Below are 21,688 nucleotides of genomic sequence, written 5' to 3'. Positions count from 1 at the left end.
GAACCGCCAACCTTCTGATCGGCAACCCACAGCGCTACCCGCATCACCATGCTCTTTAAGAGAATGCAAATGCTCTTTAAGCACAAAGAGCGGACATCTTGTCTTTTGAGAGAATCCCCAGCCAAACAGATTGATGTACTTCCTTCCAAATGTCTCCTTTTAAGGTGAGCTAGAGGGAATCAACTGATAGGAGGGAGGAGGTGGGTATGATGTGGAAGGGGATTTTTTTTTTACAGGGGGTGTTGTAGGACCACCTTTAATCAAGACGATTTATCACAGGGGAGGTTAACATTTTGGGCCTTAAGACTGCACGGCTAAAAATGAATGTGTCCACACTCTTTCATGCACACTATCATGTGAACAGGCACAGAGGTACACAGCCCCCCTCCCCTGCCAAAATCAGTGAGGTCTATGTGTGAGTGAAGACATTGCTTGAGGAGCTGCCTTAGGCCTCTGAAGTGGGAATTAGCCAACTCTGGTTTAGCACTTGCCCTCTTTTCTTTGCTCCCTGCCCTTTTTCTTTTTTCTTTTTAAAGAACCCCCTGTCAGGCACTGTACACACACAGAATTCTGAGAATTTTGTTTGTGGGTAGGAATAATAACCATCACAATAACAATATTCATTAATAAATAAAAATAAAATAATGACCACCTGTCTGTGAGTACATTCAGTTGTGTGCTCATGGAGTCTGCACAAAACTGTAGCCTGCACATGTTGGCAGGCCATGCTGAGGCAGCTTTTTCTTATGCTGCGAGTCTTCCTTCAAGGGATGGCTTTGTCAGTTTTAGTTCTCTCACTTTCTCGTTTTTCCATCTGAAACTCGATTCTCCATATTTCTGCAGGAATTTGTGATCCTAGGGAAAATTCATCAGTATTTTAGTACAGATTTCCCCTAATAAACCCATTTTTATATGCAGTTTTGACAATTATACATATTTTTGCAAACAATATCTCCTTACATAATGCAATGCATTGTTGTATGTTATTTGCACTAATTTTTGCACACTTCCCCCTGAGATGATACCAGATAGATAGATAGATAGATAGATAGATAGATAGATAGATAGATGATAGATTCCAAACATCAGTTGGCTGAAGACATAGGAGCCAACTCCTAGAGGTCGAGGTCCCTTCGCACCCCCAATAAAATATTTCAGGGGGCCAGGCCCACCTAAAGATGATGGGCATTGCCATTCAAATGGTGTGTGCACACTGCATCTTGTGCTTATCATAGAATCATAGAATCATAGAATCATAGAGTTGGAAGAGACCACAAGGGCCATCGAGTCCAACCCCCTGCCAAGCAGGAAACACCATCAGAGCACTCCTGACATATGGTTGTCAAGCCTCTGCTTAAAGACCTCCAAAGAAGGAGACTCCACCACACTCCTTGGCAGCAAATTCCACTGTCGAACAGCTCTTACTGTCAGGAAGTTCTTCCTAATGTTTAGGTGGAATCTTCTTTCTTGTAGTTTGGATCCATTGCTCCGTGTCCGCTTCTCTGGAGCAGCAGAAAACAACCTTTCTCCCTCCTCTATGTGACATCCTTTTATATATTTGAACATGGCTATCATATCACCCCTTAACCTCCTCTTCTCCAGGCTAAACATGCCCAGCTCCCTTAGCCGTTCCTCATAAGGCATCGTTTCCAGGCCTTTGACCATTTTGGTTGCCCTCCTCTGGACACGTTCCAGTTTGTCAATGTCCTTCTTGAACTGTGGTGCCCAGAACTGGACACAGTACTCCAGGTGAGGTCTGACCAGAGCAGAATACAGTGGCACTATTACTTCCCTTGATCTAGATGCTATACTCCTATTGATGCAGCCCAGAATTGCATTGGCTTTTTTAGCTGCCGCGTCACACTGTTGGCTCATGTCAAGTTTGTGGTCAACCAAGACTCCTAGATCCTTTTCACATGTAGTGCTCTCAAGCCAGGTGTCACCCATCTTGTATTTGTGCCTCTCATTTTTTTTGCCCAAGTGCAATACTTTACATTTCTCCCTGTTAAAATTCATCTTGTTTGTTTTGGCCCAGTTCTCTAATCTGTTAAGGTCGTTTTGAAGTGTGATCCTGTCCTCTGGGGTGTTAGCCACCCCTCCCAGTTTGGTGTCATCTGCAAATTTGATCAGGATGCCCTTGAGTCCATCATCCAAGTCGTTGATAAAGATGTTGAATAAGACCGGGCCCAAGACAGAACCCTGTGGCACCCCACTAGTCACTCTTCTCCAGGATGAAGAGGAACCATTGATGAGCACCCTTTGGGTTCGGTCAGTCAGCCAGTTACAAATCCACTGAGTGGTAGCATAGTCAAGACCGCATTTTACCAGCTTCTTTACAAGAATATCATGGGGCACCTTGTCAAATGCCTTGCTGAAATCAAGGTAGGCTACATCCACTGCGTTCCCTTCATCTACCAGGCTTGTAATTCTGTCAAAAAACGAGATCAGGTTAGTCTGACATGACTTATTTTTCAGAAATCCATGCTGACTATTGGTGATCACAGCATTCCTTTCTAGGTGCTCACAGACTGTTTGCTTAATGATCTGCTCAATCTGCTTGATTATGTGGTACAGGGTTACCTGCCCCCCAATATTTTATTCAAGTTGGCGCCCCTAATTGGAGAACTGTATTACAAAGTCTGGATATGCACACATTTTGAAAGGTGTTTGTGTGTCGATCCTTATATTGTTTCAGAAAGGGCAAATTTGATATGCAGTGGTACCTTGGTTCTCAAACAGCTTGGCTCCCAAACAAATCGGCTCCCAAACACCGCAAACCCGAAAGTAAGTGTTCCGGTTTGCAAGCTTTTTTCGAAGCCGAATGTCCAACGCAGCTTCTGCTGCTTCTGCTTGAGTGCAAGAAGCTCCTGCTGCCAATCAGAAGCCGTGCCTTGGTTTTCAAATGGCTCCAGGAGTCGAACAGACTCCCGGAACGGATTAAGTTCGACAGTCAAGGTACCACTGTATTCACCTTTCTGTGTGGACTGAATTGAATTTCTGCCCTATCCCTACCCCCGTCTAGGTGTCTGTCTCAGTTTTACAAGTCTCAGACATGGAAGGCAAAAGTATGTAATCAAGTGGGGAGCACTGTGGGAAAATCCAGACATTAAGATTGAAGACTTGCAGATGATAAGCTGGAGAAGGTTCAGAGAGACTGGTCAGATGAGCGCCTGATGCTTACAGAAATGTTATCAGAACTTCGTGTATCTCTTGCTTCCCAGTACAGCTGGAAATAGCTTGCTAGCCTCTTCTCCCCAGAGAGATTGCAACAGCCCTAGAACTGCCTGGCACTTGAAAGGACATGGTGACATGCAAATTCTTCTTCTTTCCATTTCTTTTTTAAAAATAATAATAGCTGTGTGATCACCCTGGAGTCTGGGAGACTTGCAAAGCTATAACTGCGCCTTAGCCGAACTGCTGGCTCTTATAACATAAAAAGGAACTGATTTCTCCTGTTAGTAACAATACAAATGGGAACCAGGAGCAATTTCACTGAATGGAGTGAAATTAATTTGAAATTAATGGAATGTAATTTCCATTCAGTGTAGTTAACCTAGTGTAAAATTAGTGCTAATGAGATCAGCACTGGGGATGGGCTCTGGCTCAGAGCAAGAGCACATGTTTGAATGCAGAAGCCTCCAGGTTCAATCCCTCAGATCTCCAAGCAGGACTTAAAAAACACCTGAAAACCTAGAGAACCACTACTAGTCAATGCTGACAATAGTCAACTTGGTATAAGGACATTTTCTCTCATCCTAGTCAGTTCCTCAGAAGAAGCCAGTGATTATGCTATGGGTTGATTCTAGAGGTTAAAGGTTATGGGAATGTAGTCCTATATTCACTCACCTAGTAGTACTTTACTTATTTCTGAGTAAACAGGAACATAGGAAGCTGCCTTATATCAAGCCAGACCATTGGTTCATCTTGTTCAGTACTGTCTACATTGACTGGTAGCAGCACTTCAGGGTTTGAGGCAAAGGACTTTCCCAGCTCTATTTGAAGATGCCACTGATTGAACAACGACTTTCAGCAGGTCAAGGGTGTCCTCCACCACTAAGCAACATCTCTTCCTATTCAATGCAATCCTAATAACTTTTACTCAAAAGCATGTTTTGCTATATTTAATTCAGCTTGCTCGCATTGCAACAGAAGCAAGCACCAATGAGTTGCATGGGATTTACATCCAGGGAAATGTGTAAAGGATTGTATCCTTAACCTCCTTGGTTCTGTTCAAAGCCATTGACTTGTTTGGGCTGGGTAATGTTATTATATGGCTTATGCAGAACACCTGTTTAGGGAAGCTTTCAATGTTTGATGTATCACAGTATTTTAATATTCTTTAGGAAGCCGCCCAGAGTGGCTGTGGATGCCCAGCCAGATGGGCGGGGTATAAATAATAAATTATTATTATTATTATTATTATTATTATTATTATTATTATCAACATAGGCTCTCACTACTGAGGTGATATCTTATTCTATGCCATCACAGTTATATCAGAAAGTATTGCACAATAGTAGTGATTTGTCGCAATGAAGCCAATAGTATGGCTCTAGATGACAACTAGACACAGATCTATGGCAACGAGTTTGCTATCAGACAGAAATTCAATGAAGTACTAGCAAGCTCTTTAAAAAGTGCATATGTGTGTGGAGTGAGGAGGGGAGGGGATAATCCTTCAGCATGGTCTTTTTACGGTGCCATGGGCTGCTGATTGACCATTGCTTTTTCTAGGAAGGATTAATAGTACAGAATAACTCTCCTTCATACACAAATTATTCCAGCTGCATAGGAGTACACTGCTGTCAAAAGGCTCCCCTATTCATGGAGGCTATTCCAAGGACAAGTCTTAATGCAGTGTCAACAGCCCAGAATAGTTGGTTGATATTTCCTCTCAAGTGGGTTAGAAGATAGTTGGCAATTGTTTTTGCTGCCTTGGGTATCTGAGAGAAAAGTAGTGTATAAATTCTGGCAACAAACAAATAAATAAGCCTCTCTGTCAGCTTGAACAATAGCCCACCAGAGAATGGGGAAGGTGAAGACACATCTCAAGCTATTGGGAGTGGGATAATGGAAGGATGTGTGTGAAGATGAGAAGAAAAGACAAACTGAGGAAGTGTATGCCTTTGCCTGCTGTTGGCCTCCACGTTTGGCAGGGATGGAGAACATTTGGTCTTGAACTACAACCTCCATCATCCCTGATCAATGGCCTTGCTGGCTGGGGCTGGTGGAATCCAACAACATCTAGAGGCCACAGATTCCTCAGTCTTGACTTGGGGTGTACCTTGTATAAAACATATATTACAACAATAGTTGAGGTCCTTCTGAAATGTCTTCTCCAAAGAAAGATAGAATCATAGAATCATAGATACTACTGTCTGTTGAAGTTCTCAACATTCAAGGAAAGCACACAATACTATGCTATCCATTATGCAAATTATGGAAAGATGTTGAGGAAACATCTGGATTGTACATCTCCAGTACTTTTGACCTTTCTCCCCACCCAGTTGATCTGGATGAACTGAAGCAATACTGTCTTTTGCAGAAGGGTTAGACTACAGTTAGGGACACGGGTGGCACTGTGGGTTAAACCACATAGCCTAGGACTTGCCGATCAGAAGGTCGATGGTTCAAATCCCTGCAACGGGGTGAGCTCCCGTTGCTCGGTCCCAGCTCCTGCCCACCTAGCAGTTCGAAAGCATGTCAAAGTGCAAGTAGAGAAACAGGTACTGCTCTGGCGGGAAGGTAAATGGCGTTTCCGTGCGCTGCTCTGGTTCGCCAGAAGCGGCTTAGTCATGCTGACCACATGACCCGGAAGCTGTACGCCGGCTCCCTCAGCCAATAAAGCGAGATGTGCGCCGCAACCCAAGAGTCGGCCATGACTGGACCTAATGGTCAGGGGTCCCTTTACATTTACTAGACTACAATTAATGGCATCAGCACCTGGGAAGCAGTTATCAAAATACTTCCACATACACACTCTTCCCAAAAAAGAAACCCGTATTTGCATTTCCCAACAATAAACCCTGGAGAGAATTGGCTTGGGGCCTCCTCTAGATTAGCATTTGAAATTTCGTAAAATGAGATAACCTTGCCAGGGAGTCACAGGACTCCCAACTGGCTAAGAGGAAGCTAGTGCCTGGCACAGCGATGCTTTTGGCAGAACATCAGCTGGTTCTCAGGAGAAGTCTTTAGATTTCAAGGGACCAGCCCTCAGCTCTCAGTTGGCTCTAAGTAAACAAATCTATTTCTGTTTGCTAAGATTTATCACATCGGTGGGAGGTTCCAGCTGATCTCTTTTAAACAGTACCAGTTTTCCATGTACCGTGGGATTGTTTGGTGAAATTTCAAGAATTGCATAATTTCAGGAATTGCAAATGCATGCAACACAAGGCTCAAATGCAGATTTCTCATGCTATGAAGAATCCAGTTATTCTCTTCAGTTGGGCACCCTGTTACATTTTGATCATAAACATGACCGGGGCAGGAATTACCATGTATTACAGATTTGCAACCTGGAGGGAAATCATTCCTAGTTGTGATTTGGGGGTGGTATCAGTGCTTACTTGTAGCTCAGTAAGACATGGTGACTAGCTATGATGACTATACTCTGCCTCCACAGTTGGAGGCAGTAATGCTTCCATTGCTGGAAACCACAGGAGGGGAGAGTGCTCTTGTGTTTGGGCCCTGCTTGCTACTTTTCCACAAGCATCTGATTGGCCCTGGAAGAATAGGATGCTAGCCTAGTTTGCCCATTGGCAATGTCTAAGCAACACGATGACCATGTACATATGCAATAGACAATCTTTATAGAATTCCTTTATAGAATTTATAGACAATCTTTATAGAAACCATAACAAGTACAAAATGAAATCTTTAGTCTCAAAGCCTCTGAAAATCTTTAAATGAAGTGAGGTACCAGACTTTGTACGATGAAAGACAAGCTGTGAAGCTTTCTGTATTCAGCAAATATAATGTCCAACACTGAACAGTGATTCTGGATATTGACTACTGTTTCGTAGAATTCTTTGTTAGCGTGGTGGGAGGATATAGAATTGCTTCATAAACTGAAAATGAAATGTTACTAGTTTGCCCATTGGCCTGATCTAGGAGGCTTTTCTTAGGATCTTAGGACATGTCTTTACTGGTTATACATTTAACCTAGACATGTATTTTATCATCATGTCTACGTTTTGTTATAAATACACACTTTTAAAAACACATTCATTGAACATTTTCTTTTGAGCCAAGAACTGTACAGTGCTACCTCAGGTTACAGATGCTTCAGGTTATAGACGCTTCAGGTTACAGACTCCGCTAACCCAGAAATAGTACCTCGGGTTAAGAACTTTGCTTTAGGATGAGAATAGAAATCACATGGCAGCAGCTGGAGGCCCCATTAGCTAAAGTGGTACCTCAAGTTAAGAACAGTTTCAGGTTAAGAATGGACCTCTGGAACAAATTAAGTTCTTCACTTACGAGGTACCACTGTATCACAAAATTCAGGGAACTGTGAAATCTAAAGAATAATTACATTCCAATCTGCATATGAGTCTGGGAGGCACAAATTAGGTCACTTTACTAAAAGAATGTGGATCAAAATAAATTCTCCTCCATCACTATCTACACTGTTTCATTTCTGACCCTGATTTTCTTTCCTATCTAGGAACAGGAGAAAGCATATCACCCACAGAGTCTAACTTGCTTTCAGCAGACTAAAGTCAGCAAAAAATAAACAAAAGACTTGTGCAGGTGTGAGAGGTAGATAAGGGGACTAGATTGAGAGACTTTAAAAACCAGCTCAGCCCGCAGGGTCAACCCAGCCACAGAGGTGAACTGGGAGTGATAGTTGCCTCAGTCATGTGACTATCCTGGAGAGGGGGGAGGGGGGAGATTGCAAAAAGTAGCTCAAGAGGTCTCCTCTCTAGCTGCCCTGGGGTATAGGCACAGTTGCAAACAGGAAGAAATATGGAAATGACAGGCACCAATAATAAAAATAAGGAAACAATCTTACAGTTAGTTCTTTAATGTTATTTTATGCTACTCAGCATACAACAAAATGTGAAGGCTGGGTAGTTGGGGCTGGATTTTAATTTGCCTACAGCACCGAAAAGCTTGGTCCAGCCTTAGCCTGGTGCTTGCACATTATGAAGATTCCTTTGAACTGTGTGTGTGTGTGTGTGTTTGCTTAACAAATCAGTAAACACTTTAATCCCCACCACAACCAATTGTCTTACATTGGCTTTTGAATACTATTTGGCATTAGGCTTCGGGACAAAATACAAGAAGAAGATTGAAGACTGTGGAAAAGTGGAATGTCCCGGTTTTTGAACGTTTTTCGGAAGCCGAACGTCTGATGCGGCTGTCAGCTATTGTTTCCAGGGCGCCTGTGTCAATAGGAAGCTGTGCCTTGGTTTTCAAACGTTTTGGGACTTGCACGGACTTCTGGAATGGATTAAGTTTGAGAACCAAGGTTCCACTGTATTCAGAAGGATACTGCCTCTGATTATGCAGGCAGAGCACAGCCATTATGGCCAGTAGACACTGATAGTCTTATCCTCCATGAAGCATACCCTCCAACATGTTGAGTCTCAAAACTGGGACGTGCGTCTTCCTGACTGTGTTCCTGCACAAGTCACGTGACCTGTGTGACATCGCGGAGCCCAAAAGATGCACTTTGGGGAGGGGGGCTGCACTCTTGCATGAGAGCACAGCATCCAAAAGTGTGTTTTGGAGTGCTATGCAAGATTGTGGCCCCCACAAAAGTGCTTTTTTTGGGGGGGGGAAATCGCAGCATTAAATTGTGTGAGATCATGATGGCCAAAATGGTTTCTGTGTTCTTGAGTGAACATACTTGTGTGAACATACCCAGGACACTTGTGTGGTGTGCATGGAGACAGATGTTTAGCCACAAAATCAAACGTTCTAAATTGGACGGCTCTAATCAATGGACTTTAACATTCATCCCTATCTGGCAACTAGGACTCAGGTGAAATGGGAAGACTCAAGATAGAGACTAAGGAAAGCCACATTCATCTGGTAATGAGTTTGCTCAGTGAATGCCAAAGATGGGGACAAAGATGAAGGAGTATAGAATTTAGGAGTGGTGACAGAGCAGCAGACCTGGTGAAAATTTTTATATACTGTAGTGTTCAGTGAAATAACAAATGGCTGTCCTGTATGGCCAGGTGCGTACAAAAATACAAGTTGTGAGGAATGGGGCAATTTTGCAATCAATAAACTAGATAGCCAAGAGAGCCTTCCAAGTGACTTTATAAATGAAAATGTTAGCCCTCTGGATATCAGATACCTGTCCTGACAGGAGAGTGGCATGCCAAGCAAAATGAAGCCCCTGGGTAGTTTTGGTTTATCCATTTAAAATCTCTGTTTAGAAACTCAGATCAGAGAAACTGGGCAGAGACATGAACAAAAGGACAATAAAGGGACAGACATGCAGGCAGCAGGAATAATAAATATGAATAAGACAGGAAGAAAAGGAGTTCAGTAGCTAGGTATGCTATATTTAAAAGTTAGATTTGGGTGTTTGTGGATGCAAACTAAAAGCTACTTTCTAGTCTGCTTCCCCCTATAATACTTGATATATAATGCTTAGGGATGGGAGAATCTGACAGCTTTGGTTTCTCATTTTTCCAATCTTAGAATAACAGAATTGGAGAGTAGGAAGGGATCCCAAGGGACATATACAAATGAAGAGGACAGAACAGTTAAATTACTCCATGTCAGCATGTCTTAATAACCATTTATGCATCCAGTGGCATCCAGAAAAGAACACAAGACTCTATAATGTGGGAGCCTCACAGGAGACAGGGTCTCCATTTTCTCAGCACAGATGTGCCTTCCTAAGGCAGAGCACACTTGCATCTGCATGGAACTCTGCTCTTGAAATCTTACTTCAGTGGTGCCTTTGCACTTTTAAAAGACTCTGTTTCCACACTTTACCAATGAGGCAGCAGTGAACTGACCTTGGGGGCTCAGCTGCAGCATTTTGTTTCATTCCACATCAGGCAGTTCAATTTCTAAAACTGTACCCACATTCTCCTTATTAAGAGGATCAGTGTAGGAGTGTGGATATGTGAGTTGTTTTTGCCAAATAGCTCTACCAGGCTCTCTGAAACCTATTCTTATCTTATTTACTATTCTTATTTTACTAACTGGCCAAGAATTGCTGACAAATGCACTCTGACCAGATCCAAATGGAGCCAATTGCTTTGAACCAGAGCAGCGGTTGTGGCATATCGTTTCAAGAGGGATGCCCTTTTTGTCTGATAGTTTACTATTATATCGGCAGCTGCTGCTGCAGCTGAGTCACTCTTCTTGTGCTGAAAGTCTGCCACAGTTCTTGGGGATTCTGCAGAGTCATAGACTGTGCTGAAAGGATACTCATATCAGCAAATGTACAGCATGAGTTCACCTTTCAAAAGGCAGTGGGGTGATGTCACAGAACAACTTTCTTCCTGATCTTAACACAAGTGAAACAACTTCGCCTATAAAGGAATTGCATTCACTTTCAGAAGGAATGTATGATTTCTTCTATAACTGCTGTTTCTCCTTTAATTAGCTACTAATTGTGACTCCTCTCTTTTAAGACCTGAAGAAGCAAGTCCAGATGTGTTTTACCCCCTCCTGCTTCTGAGTATTGTAATATGTACAATTATTTTAAGTGGAGTTGGGAGATGGCTTTTTTTAAAAAATAAGCATTATTTTAAAAAAGAAACATTTTTTTTAAAATAAGCATTATTTACTTCAAACTGAAAAATGTTTATCTTTTATTGGAATATGGTTATGTATTATTTTTATTAATAATAATAAAAGCCTTCCACATACATGTCTCAAGGAGATGTGCAAAATACAACAAAAACAGTTAAAACCAATTTAAAACAACAAAGAAAATAACAGCATATAAATCTTCAATCCTCAGATGTAGTGCTAAATTTTCAATAGTCCGCCCCCCCCTGTACATAGTTGTATTTATATCTGTATAATGAATTGGTTACAGCAACATCATTCTAAATGAATTATTTGTTTTTCTTTTGTCTTAGAAGGTATTTCATTTGTGCAATGGCATTTGTATTTTATGTGTATTTTAGCATGTTAATTTTTGGGAGAAGGAAAGATTGAAACCTGTACTCCAAACTGAGTCTGGATAAGAAGAGAAGAAGAGTTTGGATTTGATATCCCACTTTATCATTACCCTAAGGAGTCTCAAAGCGGCTAACAATCTCCTTTCCCTTCCTCCCCCACAACAAACACTCTGTGAGGTGAGTGAGGCTGAGAAACTTCAAAGAAGTGTGATTAGCCCAAGGTCACCCAGCAGCTGCATGTGGAGGAGCGGAGACGCGAACCCGGTTCACCAGATTACGAGACTACCGCTCTTAACCACTGCACCACACTGGCTCTCTAAGGAATAGGCAACCAGCACAACGGGTACAGTCTTGCTATATTGGTGTCCTCCAATGTCTAACACACACACACACCATTCCAGCAACTGTCTTCTGTGCCCACTGAAGTTTCTTTAAGGGCTCGAGTGGAAACCTGTATACAGAGGAAGTCCAACAAGCCCATTAGCGTGCAGTACTAGATATATGAGTATCTCTAGCCAATAACAGTGGAACAGGCCTTCTGGGTATCAGTGAAGGAGTCACGATAACACTGGGAATGAGTGGCTATGACTAATTAGTTAAAAGGCACTTCTAAACATAATTATGCAGTGCTGGAAAACTAAATGCAGCTATAAAAGACTTCTTGCTGAGAAGAAGCTTGTAGAATAATGCACAGTTGCCTTCATTTCCATGGTTACCCAGGTGCACATTAAGTCGAAGCAAAGTCAAAAACATGGGGGCTAGTTTCTCACTGCTTACCTGCTCTTTAATCTTCAGCTCGTGGGTCAAATGGGTGGTAGAAACTATAATAAAATTAGTAGAACTTTGCACTTGGAAGGGTAGAAGCACAGATGGTCTCCTATTTTAATTGGTGGTATAACATTTCAAAACCTCTTTCCTTTCCCTGCCCCCAAGAGAATAAAGCTAAATTCCTGTTCTATAGCTGAACTGAAATTTTGCAATCCTGCTACCAAATCAAAAACTGGAAATTTTCAAATTTGACTTTTGAATCCAAATCTTGATGGTAGAATGTTACCATCTTGGCACTAGATAGATAGTTTTTTTCTTTAAAAAAATGTTTAGGGGTACTCTAATTTTCTTACTCATATTGAAATACTGCCCCTCAGTGAGGCCAAATTTAGATTCACAATTTTTTTAGGGGTATGTGTACCTCTGCGTACACCCAGAAAAAAAGCACTGGATAGATAGATAGATAGATAGATAGATAGATAGATAGATGATAGATAGATGATAGATAGATAGATAGATAGATAGATAGATAGATAGATAGTCAGTGTTAAACATATAACATGCCATTTGTAAAATCATGCCCTATTTAACTTCAAGAGTGGCTGCTAGCCATGACCTCTCCTCAGGACCAAGGCAATAAGACAAATGAGGGCACAAATTTGCATAAAAATTGCATGTATTGATTTCTAGTTAGAGATGCAAATTTAGAAATACTTCTTGTAATTTAAATAGAAATGCAAGTTGTCTCACCATGGTAGGGAAGAGAGCCTGTGGAAGTTGGGAAAAGAGCTTGTTCAGACTGCTGTCCAGGTGCTGCTGATGGACAACTGTGAGACCTTTGCTCTCCCTCCTTCTGGTTTCTTATTTTGGGAGCAGACTTCCAACTGGACAGACTTTCAAATGGAAGACTCCTAGACGACTGTCCTCTGGTAGCCCCTCAAGCAGAGGACTCTGTAAAATAGGACAATGACAATTGTAAGTGTTACAAATCAATCTAAGTGTGTTGCAGTGGTGGAAAGTGGGGATTCAGCCTCCATGTCTCCACCTAGCTCTAACTAAAGGACAGAACTGCAAGGAGACAAGACACACCAAGAAAGTCCTGCTGCACCATTAGAACCGAGAGGATCATGGTTCCTGCAGAAGCTTCAAGGTCCTCCTCAGTTGGTGGCCTGAGCAACTAGGCTATAGTTCTAAACACATGAAAGAAGAAGTAACCACTGAATTTAGTGGAACTTATTATTGAGTAATCGTGCACGTCATACATTTCAAGCACAGCGCTTCCCTCAAATGAATTCTACAGAGCGATCCCAAGAAAATGAGCTGACAGTGTTCCCCGGTAGTCAAACTGCATATGATATTAGGTAAAGGTAAAGGACCCCTGATAATTAAATCCAGTCGCAAACGACTCTGGGGTTGCAGCGCTCATCTCGCTTTATTGGCTGAGGGAGCCAGCGTACAGATTCCGGGTCATGTGGCCAGCATGTCTAAGCCGCTTCCGGCGAACCAGAGCAGCGCATGGAAACGCCGTTTACCTTCCCGCCAGAGCGGTAACTGTTTATTTACTTGCACTTTGACGTGCTTTTGAACTGCTAGGTTGGCAGGAGCAGGGACCGAGCAACGGGAGCGCACCCCGTCGCGGGGATTCGAACCGCCGACCTTCTGATCGGCAAGCGCTAGGCTCAGTGGTTTACACCACAGCGCCACCCGCGTCCCACACTGCATATGATATAAGTCACCATTAAATGCAAGGATTTATTTATTTATTTATTTACAAATACCCAGTGCGGGGGTGTGTGTCCCGTTTGGGTGCATGAGAATGACAGGAAGTGGGGGGGGCTTCATTCTGAGACCCCCGGGTATAGGACAGTATATAAATTCAATAACAGGCCTCATACCAGTGGCTTGTGTGGTAAAATAGAGCATGACTGGACTCACATCGTTCTCCATTCTCCATCCATGGAAGCAAAAGGTATTATCTCAGTAACAGTGACATGTTCCAGCCCAAATCACTAGAGGAGCAGGGCCAGTGAAGGGCGTGGCCTGTCAGGAATGGCCTGGACAGAGTCCTGAAAGTCCTCTGAGCTGGGAGTTTCCCAGCCCTGCCCTGAAAGGTCCCGCAAAAATGGAGGCCTCCAACACCAGTTTTTGGTCTTCCTTCAGTAGATGTGCCCCTTCGGAGGAATGTGGATGCTGCATGAGACATAAGAAAGAAGCAAGATTCTTGTTGTTTTTTTCTTTCTTTCCATTTTTGTGCTCTCTGTGGCTCTCTGGCAGAATTAGTGGGTGTTTCGTTTTCAATTGCAGGAGTGGGAGAAAGTGGAGGCAGATGTCAGATTGTTTAGAAGATGTCTCTGCTAGAGCGCTGGGATATGATGCGCAGCAGCTGTTCTGCTGGCCACTTTCTCGTTTTTACACTCCTTGTGGTCAGGCATTCATTCTCTCCACAGCAGATGGCTGGGGCGGGGGGGGGAGCAGCAGCAAGATTTTATTTATTCTTCTCCTATAGAGAGAAAATAATAATAGCCGTCTTCAAATATCTTAAGGGCTGTCACATGGAGGAGGGAACATGCTTGTTTTCTGTGAACTGCCTTGAGACCTCCGGGTATGGGGCAGTATATAAATTCAAAATAATAATAATAATAATAATAATAATAATAATAATAATAATAATAAAAAATTCTCCTACTCTGGAGGGTAGGACTCGAACCAGTGGCTTCAAGTTGCAAGAAAGGAGGTTCTGAATAAACATTTGGAAAAACTTTCTGACAGGAAGAGCTGTTTGACAGTGGAACAGTCTCCCTCAGGAGGTTGTGGACTCTCCTTCCTTGGAGGTTTTTAAGCAGAGGCTGGATGGTCATCTGTCAGGGATGCTTTAGCTGAGATTCCAGCATTGCAGAGGGTTGGAATAAATGACCCTGGGGTCCCTTCATACTCTAAGATTCTATGATTCTATCATTTCCTTCTATTTCTTTTTTTGTTCATTTATCAGAATGCAAGTTTCATTTTTTGAAAACGCTACATTTTTTTCCTTGTTAATTCTCTTTTTAATCCAGAATTCCAGTAACTGTCTGCCCCCTGTCCTTGAACTCTGAAGGATTCCAGCCTAGCTCTTACAGATGGCAGATGAAATGGGAGATCTGGATAGTGCCACTTTGATATAAAGGCGAATCTTACCAGTGGGGAGCGCACTGTTGCACTCAGGATCTGTTTGAGGGCTTCCCATAGGCATCTGGTTGGCCACTGTGAGAACAGGATGGTGGGCTAGATAGATAAGTCTGATCCAGCTTTTGTTATGTTCTATGTTCCTTTGTTAACCAGTGGTCATTAACTGAGCTGCTATCTCTATATTAAATCAACCAACACAAGATAATATCACCAAGGCAACTATCTGTAAACAAGCAATAAACGTCCATAAGGAGGTTTAACAAACTGAAGGACATGGTCCTCTTTCTATGCTCCTTCCGATGGAAACATGCAGATGAGGACAAATATACCCCTGCTTTGAGTCGTTTACATACTCTCTTCTCTTGTATATTATTTACTGCTCGATGACTAAGCTCTTTAGCGATGAAACATCAGATTACTGGAACGGCATCCGAGCACTGAACCACTGGTATATCACAACTGGACTCTTTATTACTGCATTTGCAATTGTTCAAGATAAAATCTATTTTGGAAAGAGAAGAAATGAGCACTGAACCACTGATATATTACAAGTAAACTATTTACTGTGTTTGCTATTGTTTAAGATAAAACCTATTTGAGAAAAAACCTACTTTTGCCATTTTTGTGGACGTTTATTGTTTGTTTACAGATAGTTGCCTTGGTGATGTTATCTTGTGTCGATTGCAATAGTCATTGTATCACCACCCTGTTCATTGTTTTATTGTTATATCTCTATATTAGGCCAAGAAGGAAGGCAGTTGAGGAAGGGGACTGAGCTAAGTTTGCAGTTTTTGGAGAACTAGATGCTAGAGTAGGTGTTGCATTCGCCTGATCTAGCATGCTCCAGATCTTAATAATGTGGTAACAGCATTACAGAACAACTTTTGAAATAGAATGATGTGTGGACAGTCCAGTCTAAATCCACCACCATTGCACTGTCATTGCCTCAAGGACACGTTGCAGAAGACACCCACATTAAAAACCCCACTTTAGAGGGGCTTCTATGGGGAATAACATAACTTTAGCAGCTTGCATCTTTTCTTCCAGCTAGACAGATTTTGCAACAGAGGTTTCATATAAAATGCAACAGTGGATGATCCAAAGAGCCAGAACTGTTCCCCACTGGCTGTTCAACGGTGTAAGTTTCAATGGGCCTCCCAGAGTCAGCTGGTTGATTCTCATTAATCATGTGCCAACTCTGCGTGATTCAATCACCACTGCAAATTCCCATTCATCTCTACAGACAGGTACTCTCTGTGCTCGAACTATAATTAGATGATCACTGGGGATAGAAGCCACCTGCTAAACAGGCGCTGGCTTATGTTGGCCGTTGCAACTTTTGTTTTGTTTTCATTCATTCAAGAGCAGAGAGGAGATGGGCCACTAATGGCGCAACTGTTGTCCTTCCGCTGGCTGCTAATATTATGTTGACGGATGTTCTTTGAGAGGGAATTATTTTATTGAGAGTCTGCAAGAGACACCAGGAAGAGCACCAGAGGTGTGATTCTTGTTTTTTTAACCCCCTTTCCCCCATTTCTTTTCGAAATGCTTAAGTGTGAACTGTAAGCCATTCCAGAGCCTGGGAGAGAGGTGTTCTGATGAAGTAAAATAAATAAGGAGCAAAGTGTAGGACTCAAAGTTGGGATGTTGGGCTAATTCATCATTTATCATTCATTTAACAAATCTATAGGACGGGGAGTATGGGATGTTAGGGAGGGCTAAACGAGGTGAGGGTAGCCAAGGACTTTCCCTGTATGCGAGGACAGGCTCCAGAGGATTGAGCGAATGAGACCAAAAGTGGGTCCAACAGTCAAGAAGGCAGTTTCTGCATGTACTGTAGAGGGAAGTGAGGGGCAGATATGGCTCATCAATCTGGGAAGGTAGCCCATCCAGGAAAAGGAAAACTCTGATCCTAAATCTCTGCTACCTTGCAGGATATCTTTGGGAGAAGAAAGGGCTAAGGAGTGAACCCCACACAAATCCAGAGTGGAATCCTGAAATATACTCAGAGTCGCAAAGTGATTTCATGCTCTTTATTCAGCTCATAGTGGTGAGGAGGAATGAATGAATGTCCCCTCAAAGTATCTGCTTTATATACATTATTTACACAATGGGCTGCACATGATTGGCTAATTCCGGAATTCTACTGTAAGCCAATCAGGTTGTGGATTCACTTCTATCTGGAGCATGATTGGGTGGTTCCTGCCAACCAATCATACTGCTGCATTGTTCTAGGACCAATCAGACTGCTGCATTCTGAATCCTATTGTTCTAGGACCAATCAGACTGCTGCCTTTTGGATCCTATTGTTCTAGGACCAATCAGACTGCTGCAGTTTGGATCCTATTCAACTCAGTACATAACACCCTTATACGCCTCCTTCTGGCAACTCCTGCAGCCAAGCTGGTGCCAAGTGTATTGCTCTGCTTTCTTTAGGACCACATCAGTGAGGCCGGGGGGGGGGGAGGTTGTCTTTTGGGCAGCCCAGAACCTCCATACACACTGCCCAGGCATGCGCCCCAAGGATATCAGTTTGGTGCTGCTAATGCAGAGTTTTGACTTCACCCCTTGAAGCGCACTCCATTGTTTCTTAAGACCAACTGATGACGACAACAACAACGTTTTTCAGGGCAAAACTCTGAAAGGCCCACAAATATCATCCTATCTGTTTGTGCTCTGCTCTGTTTCCTTTTTTTTTCACGAAATGAATTTCTTGACCCCCTACTGTATAGCCTTTCTTGCATAGGGTTCTCTCTTCCCCTTCAAGCCTCCTCTGCTAAACCTCTTGGACTCTGTTCCATTCTCACATTCTTCCTTTCCATCCTCATAACTATTGCTTCCCAGTCTCCCCAGCTTACTAGAAGAAGACTGGGAAATGGATGGAATCTCAGCTTCTTTCAGCCTGACCTATAAAGCCTTTGGCACCTTTGTTATTATGAGAAACAACAGCTGCAAAATCCAAAATATGGGCGGGGATGTGTGTGTTGTCCTTGATCCAGAAGGACTTTTAAGATTTCCTGTCCCACAGGCCCTGTTTTCCAATTTCAGGAACAGAAAGGGCATGGAAGAACGTTAGGATTGATTTCTTTTCTTTTTGAATAAAATTAGCAGATTACAATTAGGTCAAAACAACCTTATCGGAGAGATGAGGTCATCATCCTTACTGAGCTGTGTCTAAATAACTGAATTGCATGTCCCCCAAACAGTTACATCCCTATCTGCTAACAATGCTCTGAAAGCTAGGAAAGTAGCAAATTTTTCTCCTTCCATAGACCCCTTCTCGCTCCCTGATGTCCTTCAGGCTCAGGCACACCCCTCACACTTTTTTTTTCATGATACCATTCGCACATGGCTGGGTATGTGAGAGAAAGGCTATGCCAGCACAGGTCACACACCTCCTATTTGCACAAGGACTCAATATAAACCAGTGTGGTGTAATGGGAGAGCAGGGTTCGAATCCCCACTCAGCCATCAACCTTGGGGCAGTCACCATCTCTTAGCCTAACCTGATTCATAGGGTTGTTGTGATGAAATGGGGAACCACGTACACCACCTCAAGACCCTTGGAAGATAAAGGTGGTATATAAATGTAAGAAATATATATATATATATATATATATATATATATATATATATATGACTAAAGTGATGATGAATTTGATCCAAGCATCCTCCCAGATGCTGGAAGATATACGGACTCTGACCAAGAGGCTGACCCAGAAAGCCATGGTGGCCCTGGGATGGACAAACAACGTTGTGGTGGAAGCGCATCAGCCGTAGAAACAGCGCCAAGATCAAACTCAGCAATGAGGACTCGTTTGCAACATTAGATACAGGCCTTTCCCTTGCAGAAGATGAAGCACTAGTATTACATCTGCTCAACAGCCAAAGCTAATCCCCGTCACTCTTATTTTTGTCTTTGTATCAGAAAGGCACCCAGCCAATTTGGTTGTCAATAAATATTGCTACAGACATTTCTGAGATCGTGGTCTGTCCAACGAATGACTCTTGTCCAGGATTATTAATTGTCTTACTTTAAATGTTGTGAGGATCCTATGCCCTTTTAAAATGTGTTTTTTTGGGGGTGGGGGTTATTGGGTTGTTTTTAGTTTTATTATGTATTTTGTGGTTTTATATTTTGATTTTATTCTGTGAACTCCCTTGAGACCTTCAGGTATAGGGCAGTATATATATATAATAATAATAATAATAATAATAATAATAATAATAATACAGTGATACCTCTGGTTAAGAACTTAATTCGTTCTGGAGGTCCGTTCTTAACCTGAAACTGTTCTTAACCCGAGGTACCACTTTAGCTAATGGGGCCTGCCGCTGCTGCCACACCACCGCCGCGGCGCAATTTCTGTTCTCATCCTGAAGCAAAGTTCTTAACCCGAGGTACTATTTATGGGTTAGCAGAGTCTGTAACCTGAAGCGTATGTAACCTGAAGTGTTTGTAACCCGAGGTACCACTGTAATAGACTTTTAGCAATCCCTCATTCATGCCAACTTAGCTGCCATAATTTTGACTGTCAGAGATGCGGTTTACAAAAGAACAGAACTGACGTGAGGTGTGTCAAGCTGTTTATTGGCCTGAACCATGTGCAAACTGGAATGGCTTCAGTCCACTGTGGTTTCAGCTGTATCAGAAATGGCAATGGTTTAATTCCTAGATTTTTACACATCTGTAGGACTTGGGCATGGCTTATGATGTTAAGATCACATCAGTAAAAAATAAGTAACATCTGAAAAACTCTTTCCAACAAAAACTACCCTGAAAACAAGTCCCATGGTTGTGTACTAGATACAGGAGCCCACTCTTAGAGGCTGTGGGGGCTTTGACCCCCACAACAAAATAATTGAGGGGCTGTGGGGGCAATCAAATAAAATAGTTGATAAAATAATAAAATATTTGAGGGGGGCAGGCCCCCACAAAGTTGATCGGTATTCCCATTCAAATGGTGTGTGTGCACTGCATCATGTGATTAATTATGTGGGGTAGGACTTACCTCGCCCCCCCCCAAATATTATATTCAATTTGGCACCCCAGTACGAGATATGAAGAAAGCCTCTCTAACTGCTCAGACATGGTGTATTTTAAGGAATAGTTATGATCAGATGATCAGAGAAATGGAACTGGGGCATAATTTAGGAGCCACCCTTCCAAACAGGGTAGTCCCAGGAAGGCACTGCAGAGCATAAAAAGCAACAACTATGCAATCGTTTATTCGCAAAAGCCCTGAAGAAGGATTCCACAATGAAACATAAAACATTTACGAGCGTACAGTGTAAGACTGAAGAGAGATTATTGGATTATACAGGGTTATAATAAATATGAATATAAGACTCAGAAGCACAATAAGCTTGGTATCAGCATTCTCATTTCATTAAAAAGCTGTACTCTTGGGTGAAGATTTCAGATAAAGACAAAAATGAGACAAGGTGACTGTCTGGTGCTGAAAAGCAGCTCTCCACTGATCATCTTCATCATGTTTAGAGATGGACAACATTTGCTGTACTTGAGAAACAGGTACCCACCTATTTCCCCCTGCTGGGCAAATAGCTGGAGCAACACCATCTTGTTTGCGGCTGTTTGTTCCCTCTCCTGGCCACCATGGAGCATCTCAGGTTCCCACCAGATCCAATTTGAAAATTGGCCAATCGGCGGTGGCCTGGGGGTGGGGCTTCGGAAGTGGACCTGAGTGCAGCAGTCTTCATATAAGGTGGCCAGCCCTGCTCCTCACAGTGCAGTCAGCCAGGAGCTTTAAATGTATGGCGCAAATATGGCCTTTCACTGGCTACATTGAGACTGCCAAGCTGCTCATATCCGACAGTGACAGTCATCCTTAATGCTGGTTTAATAATAAATCGTCTGTCTGCAACAGTTAAAGAAACGTATTTGCGTTAACAATAGGAAATATCAGAGAAAAAGGCAATCTTACTTGATAGCCTCAACAGCAGGAAAAATGCAGAAGGAATGTCCAGAAGATATCTATGTACCTAGAAATATTAGGCTGTAAGGGAGAACTTAACACTACAGCTACTCCAGGAGATCTGCAGAAGACCAGAGATTGCTTCTCCTGCATTTGTTTACAGATATTCCTGCCTCTTTTCACAAAGATATGGGAAATGTAGCTTCATAAAAATATTGTTCAAGTTAAACAGCCGTATTTACACAGAGAATGAGTGGAATTAAATAAGGCTCTTTCCTGCATTCTGCACAGCAGCAAGCCAAATTATTCAGATTTACAAGGTTTTTAGAAATAGTTCTTAATATTCTTCAGAGCATTTCTGAGGCTCATAGATTGTAGGCAGCAACCTCCTCCTTTAGACTCCAATTACCGGTGCAAAATAAGTCTACCCAGTTGATGCTTATGCTTGTTTAGAGGTGCAGAATCCTGACCCCTCTTGCGGTAGAGATCAAACGAGAAATTCTTCTTGTGTATTTGCAGAGAGTGCGCCTGTTGTTTACAGCTTCCCCTTCAAATTTAGAAACAGGGACTTTTCTCCCCCTGCTTTCTTCTGGCTACAGAAAGGTCTATAGCTATTTCAGTCCATTGCAGAGATGCCAAGGGACACGATATACTTGGCAGCCTCTTGAGCTCTTGGCAGGAAGAACATTGTAAGTCTCCAGATCTTTTGGAGGACAC

At 42.5% G+C, this 21,688-nt stretch overlaps 1 long non-coding RNA gene across 1 annotated transcript in view; it reads right to left on the bottom strand.

Annotated features, from left to right (window-relative positions):
* The window catches only part of LOC310761629, a 24,617-nt gene extending 2,929 nt beyond the window's left edge, over positions 1 to 21,688 (bottom strand). Inside the window, exons 1-2 of the long non-coding RNA XR_014547599.1 lie at positions 20,981 to 21,688; positions 12,621 to 12,821 (exon numbers count right to left, since the gene is read on the bottom strand). This is a non-coding gene — a long non-coding RNA (uncharacterized lncRNA). The remainder of the gene's footprint in view (positions 1 to 12,620; positions 12,822 to 20,980) is intronic.

Source organism: Podarcis filfolensis (genome assembly GCF_964270895.1).
Source record: "Podarcis filfolensis genome assembly, chromosome: 4".
In the NCBI taxonomy this organism is placed as follows: Eukaryota; Metazoa; Chordata; class Lepidosauria; order Squamata; family Lacertidae; genus Podarcis; species Podarcis filfolensis.
The sequence above is the reverse complement of the archived record's forward strand: the minus strand, read 5'-3'. Positions and strand labels throughout refer to the sequence as shown.